Below are 7,041 nucleotides of genomic sequence, written 5' to 3' on the forward strand. Positions count from 1 at the left end.
CGTCGCCATCGCCCCCGACGTCGGCCGCCCGCATCTCCTCCCCGATCCCTCCGGGAGAGGTAGCTACCGCCCCATCCTCCCCCCTTCCTTCCTTCCCTGCTCCTTAATTTGCAAAATTTGATATGATGTAGATGTATGTATGTATATGTATGTATGAGTTGGGGAGAAAGTTTATAATTTTTGTTCATATATACTGTAGATGTATGTATGATGAATTTTGATATTTTTTTGTTCATATATAATGTAGATGTATATGTATGTATGGAATGATATCGATGGATGTATGTATATAGAACATTCATAGAAAATATGACGAATCCGATATGACCAATGTCCCCCTCCGGTTCACTCGGGAACACTAACTATCTCGGAGAAAAAAATGTTATCAGGGAAAAAAATGATATCGGGGTCGAGGGTCGTCGAACATGAGAGGAAGAAGAGGATAAAAAAGAAGAGGAAGAAGAAAAGAAAAGAGGAGAAGAAAGAATAGAGGAGCTTCATCTTTTTTTTATCGGGAGGGGTCGACGGTCACCTAGGGGTCGAGGGTCGAGAGGGGGTCGACGGTCGCCTAGGGGTCGAGGGTCGAGAAGGGGTCTAGGGTCGCCGAGAGGGGAGAGGAAGACAAGGAGAAATAAATAAGAAGAAGAAAAAAGAAGAAAAAAAGAGGAGAAGAAGAAAGGAATAGAGGAGAAGAAGAGAAAAATAGAATATATATTCTATTTTCTCTTTTCTCCTCTATTCCTTTCTTCTTCTCCTCTTTTTTCTTCTTCTTTTTTTCTTCGACACGTGGGGGGGGTCGAGAACGCCGGACATTCATGAGAGAGGCGAGGAAGAAGGGGAAGAAAAGGGAGAAGAAGAGGAGAGGAAGAAGAGGAAGTCTTCTCCTCTATTCTTTCTTCTCTTCTTTTTTCTTCTTCTTCTTCTTCCTCTTTATTTTATCGGGAACGAGGGTCGTCGAGAGGGTCGCCGAGCGGTAGAGGAGAAACCCTAAATAGAAAGTATCGTCGGTGTGAGATACATGTACCGTCGGTGTCGGACACTACATCCACATCCCACAAGTGGCGCGGGCTTCGACGCCCACATCACTTGTGGGACGTGGATGTAGTGTCCGACACCGAAGGCCACATGTATCTCAAACCCACGATACTTGCTAGCTATTTAGGGTTTCCTTTGACACTAGGCAACCTCCCGACCCCTCGGCGATCCTCTCGAACATGAGAGGAAGAAGAGGATCATCTAGGGGTCGAGGGTTCCAGGGTCGTCGAGGGTTCGAGGGGTCGAGAGAGGTTTCCTAGTGTCAAAGTATTGAAGAAATCCATGCCTTCATCATTAGCCGGAAGTAACCAGGGCATGTTGGTACGAAGTTCTGCAAAGTTGTTCTGGAATGGAGCCCCGGATAGAATAATTCGCCTTTTGGTACGAATTCAGCAAAGGCCTTCCAAATAGCGATATTCGGAAGGCTCTTTCTGAACTTTGTACCAAAAAGCGAATTATCCTATCTGGGACTCCGTTCCAGAACAACTTTGAAGAGCTTCGTACCATCATGCACATGTTACTTTCGCCTAATGATGAAGACATGGTTTTGTTGAATCCTTTGACACTAGGCAACCTCCTGACCCCTCGGCGATCGTCTCGAACATGAGAGGAAGAAGAGGATCGTCGAGGGGTCGAGGGTTCCAGGGTCGTCGAGGGTTCGAGGGGTCGAGGATCGCCGAGGGGTCGAGAGAGGTTTCCTAGTGTCAAAGTATTGAAGAAATCCATGCCTTCATCATTAGCCGGAAGTTACCAGGGCATGTTGGTACGAAGTTCTGCAAAGTTGTTCTGGAATGGAGTCCCGGATAGAATAATCCGCCTTTTGGTACCAATTCAGCAAAGGCCTTCCAAATAGTGATATTCGGAAGGCTCTTGCTGAACTTTATACCAAAAAGCGAATTATCCTATCTGGGAGTCCGTTCCAGAACAACTTTGAAGAGCTTCGTACCATCATGCACATGTTACTTTCGCCTAATGATGAAGACATGGTTTTGTTGAATCCTTTGACACTAGGCAACCTCCCGACCCCTCGGCGATCCTCTCGAACATGAGAGGAAGAAGAGGATCATCGAGGGGTCGAGGGGTCCAGGGTCGTCGAGGGTTCGAGGGTCGTCGAGGGTTCCAGGGTCGTCGAGGGTTCGAGGGTCGTCGAGGGTTCCAGGGGTCGAGGATCGCCGAGGGGTCGAGAGAGGTTTCCTAGTGTCAAAGTATTGAATAAATCCATGCCTTCATCATTAGCCGGAAGTAACCAGGGCATGTTGGTACGAAGTTCTGCAAAGTTGTTTTGGAATGGAGTCTCGGATAGAATAATCCGCCTTTTGGTACCAATTCAGCAAAGGCCTTCCAAATAGTGATATTCGGAAGGCTCTTGCTGAACTTTGTACCAAAAAGCAAATTATCCTATCTGGGAGTCCGTTCGAGAACAACTTTGAAGAGCTTCGTATCATCATGCACATGTTACTTTCGCCTAATGATGAAGACATGGTTTTGTTGAATCCTTTGACACTAGGCAACCTCCCGACCCCTCGGCGATCCTCTCGAACATGAGAGGAAGAAGAGGGTCGTCTAGGGGTCGAGGGTTCGAGGGTTCGAGGGTTATTCTCCTCTATTCTTTCTTCTCCTCTTTTTTTCTTCTTCTTCCTCTTTTTTTTATCGGGAACGAGGGTCGTCAAGGGACATAGATGTAGTGTCGTCGTTGTCGATATATACCCCCTCCCGATAGCTTACTATGATTAGGTAGCTAGTTCTACGTTTGGCACTAATATATCCATCTGTCATGTTTGAATAATAATTTCCATGTTGTAAATATTTGTAGAAACTATGGACACCGCCCTAGACGAAGCAACAAAAGAAGCGTTGTTGAGGGAGATAATCGCACAAGGAAGTGATGCCGTCTCGTACTATCTCAACGAAACCGATGGTTTGGAAGGAGAGGGTGAACAAGCTGGCTACGGTGACCTAATGCCGATGCAAGAAGAAGAACATGAGGACGGCTCCGGTGACCCAATGCCGGTGCAAGAAGGAGACCGTGATGACGGCTCCGGTGACCGAACCGAGTCCGGCCAGGTATATATATTAGTTAAGCCTATGCTGACTAGCTGATTGATGCATTCATTGTTTTGGTATGTACACATATTAATTAAGTCTTTGTTCTTTTTTCTAGCCCTCCGGATCGAGCATAACTTCGGTAAAGAGACGAGGCCCGAAGAAAAAGTTGAGCTCGGATGAAAAGCTTAAGATCACAGCAATCGCGCCCGACGGCCAACCTATTGAACCCCTCCGGACAAAGAGCGCATTTGTTGCTCAGTGCGGGGTTCTGGTTAGGGACAAGATCCCAATAAGCATCCAGCAATGGTTTAAGCCGGCTACAGAAGACCCTGAGGTGTCTTATGTCAATGATATGCAGAAAAATGATCTTTGGACTGAGCTGAAGTCAAATTTCACCCTACCGCCAGAGGATAATCCAGAGAACCCAATTAAAGAGAAATTAATCAAGTCTTTTGCTCTGAAGAGGATGGCAGAACTATTTAGGAGGTGGAAGAAAGAGCTGAATAATAAGTTTGTCGAAAATAATGAGACACCAGAATTCAAGGGCAAATATGAGAAGATTAGAGATCACTGGCCCGCATTTGTGGCCCACAAGACATCGGAAAAGAGTAAGAAGATGTTGGCGACAACAAGCAAAATGCTGCGAAGAAGAAGCTTCACCATCGCACGGGGTCAGGTGGCTACCTCGTAGCCCGGCCTAAGTGGTCCAAGATTGTGAATGATCTGGTTCTTAAAGGGATCGAACCAGAGACAAATAACTGGCCAGACCGTTGCCCGACTTGGTTCTTCGGGGCTGGCGGAACCTTGGACCCTGAAATAGGGAAGTGCATTTGGACGAATGAACAAATGGACATACCAATCAGTAAGCTTAAGCAGCATATCGAAGCAGTGCAGGAAGGGACGTTCTTTCCAGACAGAGAGAACGACGAGCTCACAATGGCCCTCGGGAATCCTGAGCACCCTGGACGGACACGAGGCACACCAGGCTCCATTCCGTGGAAGGTTGGGTTTCCGGACATAGGCGGTTACAAATCCCATGAGAGGAGGAAAAAAGTGCAGCAGACCCAAATGCAGGCGCTGCAAGCAAGGGTAGACGTGATAGAGGAACAAGAAGCAAATCACAGCAAACGTACTGCCGAAGCTTCCCCTGAAGCTACCCCGCCATCTCAGCGCAGAAGCAACGTGGCTTCCACTGAGCTGCTTCAGCCGGAGCATGCCTTGACGGCTCCTGCCAGCTATCCCGTGGATGCTATCACGGAGTCTCAAAATTGCCACCTTATGACGCAATGGATGAATTTGAAGGTCAAGGCGGCCGTTGGCTCTGTTTATCCTACTGAACCCGGCGCAACTTTTGACTGCCGGCCGATTCCAGAAGGATATGCTAGGGTGATGGTGGATGAAATAACGGAGGGATTTGTGGACCTCCAGCTTGACCACCCTACCGGTGAAGGGAGACTCGGCTGGGGTCTGCTCTGAAGACTCCATGCCTATGGCGGAAGGAGCTCATCAACCTTCCGAACTGGATGCCTCCGCCTCCTCCTCCTCCTCCAGCGAGTCAGGGCACTCCGCCTCCTCCACCGCCTCCTCCTCCGGCGAGTGACGATCAGGTCCCTCAGCCGGCTCCTTCTCCGGCGCGTGGTGGCACTCCGCCTCCTTCTCCGCCTGTGCCGGCGCGCCCGAGCAGCCAGCCTCCTCCTTCTCCGCCTCGTCAGCAAGGGCGGAAGAGACCCGCCGCCGCTCCGGCAGCTGCTCCGGCGTGTCGTAGTCCTTCTCCTCCGCCTCGTAAGCAAGTAAAGAAGACAACCACTCCGTCTGCTTGGCCGGCGTCTAGCAGTACAACCAGAGGCGGGAGGACATACAGATTCGGTCCTTCTCTGAAGACTCCAGAGAAGTTACCATACGAGAGGACCCAGGAGGAGAACGCCGAGATCGCGCGAGAAGAAGTGAGGAAATTCTTTGAAGGGGTGAAGGCAAAGAAACATCCACCTCCGGAGGAGAAGGTAGATCGGGTGAAAGTGAAGCGCACTCTGGCTGCCCTGACAAAACCACCGAAGTCTGATCCGCCGAAAGGAAACTATGACCGCATTATTGGAAAGGAATTTGCCGAAGCGGAGCGGTCGGGAAGTACTGTCAGTGATCAAAGGCTGAAAGAACGACGAGCTGGGAAACAAATTGCCCAGCTCGGCAAACAAGTGAAGCAATCATGCCCCCCGCTCAAGGTGCCTAGCCACAACGTCGCTAATGATCCGAGGATGGTGCTCGGTTATAGCAATCTTGCAGATTACCTGCCCAACGAAGTACATTATGAACCCATGGAGATGCAGATACAAAGATACGAGTACGGGAAGCCTCTCGTCAAAGATGAAAGATCTCTATCAACGATGATGCGAAGATTGCATGATTGGTACTTGAAAATCTGCAGAGACTCTGGGGGGAGGAGTACTTTGTATTTGAAAGTTAAAAAGGAGCATGACCTCGTTGGAATTGATCTGTTGCCTGTTCCATTTGAGGAGTTCTATCAGTTTTTCAATCAATTGGCCCTCAATAAAGCAACTGTCACCTGCTACTGTCTGTAAGTAGTACTACTTCTGTCATTAAGTTTCTCTATATAGCTTAGCTCTTTCATTGCATGTATTTATAATCATCCTCACTATATTATGCAGATTGAAGATCGTCGAGTTGAAGAAAAGACAAGTCGGTGATATTGGGTTCATTAACACATATCTCATAGATGCAACTCAGGTTAAATTTCATGCCGCAGAAACCGAGGCCAGCATGCTACAATCGTTGATAATAAATCAAAACAAAGATATAATACTCTTTCCTTACAACTTCAAGTGAGTGTTACTGTCTTGTGCGTATTCGGTTTCCCTTATATATTAGTCAAGGTTATAGTAATGTAATTGATGAGTTATGCATGCGTGTGCAGTTACCACTATATTCTCCTACATATTAAGCTTGAGCAGGGACTAGTAACCATCTTAGACTCAAGACGAAAAGATCCCAAGAACTATGCAGACATGACTCAAATACTCGAGAAGTAAGTTAAATCGATCATTATCCACCATATCAGCAACTTTGTTCATTTCATGATATATCAAGTAATTGTTTTCTTTGTCCGGCAGGGTTTGGAGAAAATTCACCAGAAAAGCTCCGGGACTGCCGAAGGAGCTGCAATTTAGACACCCGAAAGTAAGTACTAGCTATAGTAGCATTTTAAGCGCATGTACTAGTCATTCAAGCGCTAGTTTCATCAATACCATTTGGCATTCTTGCTTATCAGTTTGATTAACATCTATTTCTTGTAAAGTGGTTGTGGCAGGAACAAGGGAATAATTTCTGTGGATACTATGTTTGCGAGTCCATCCGCCACACGACCTGTGAGCGGGGCTACACTGACGAACAATATGAAGTACGTAAATAACAACATTCACAATTTTATTTTATTACCATCATTTGTGTTGAGTTTCATTCATTCATATATATATGTATTGACCTCCTTCTTTAAATTAGATGTTTCGGAAGCGGGATGAACTCCTAGCACCAGCTCGCATGCGAGGAATTTAAGAGGAATTGGCGGAATTCTTTCTTGACCACGTGATCCCTGAAGACGGAGAATTCTATGTTAAACCTGAGTCCGTATGATTATATTTGTAAGAGATAATTACTGTATATATGTAGTCGGTAGTGTCAGATAGATATACGAGAACTTGTTGTTCGACCAATCTCTCGGAGTAGGAGAGGTGGTCGATATCACTTCTCTCTGTATGCATATATGTTCATGACGATCTTCTATTTCCTTCGTTTGCTTACTAGCTAGCCAGCGTGTCTAGTCCTCTCTATACGTATGTATAGTACGTAGCGTCGACCAAGCACAGACATAAGAAAGGACACTTCTCTCTATTAATTATAGCTAGCTAACACAATATATGAAACACCTAAATTAACCCCCCAAAACCC

This window comes from Triticum dicoccoides, chromosome 2A (genome assembly GCF_002162155.2).
Source record: "Triticum dicoccoides isolate Atlit2015 ecotype Zavitan chromosome 2A, WEW_v2.0, whole genome shotgun sequence".
NCBI classification, from domain to species: Eukaryota; Viridiplantae; Streptophyta; class Magnoliopsida; order Poales; family Poaceae; genus Triticum; species Triticum dicoccoides.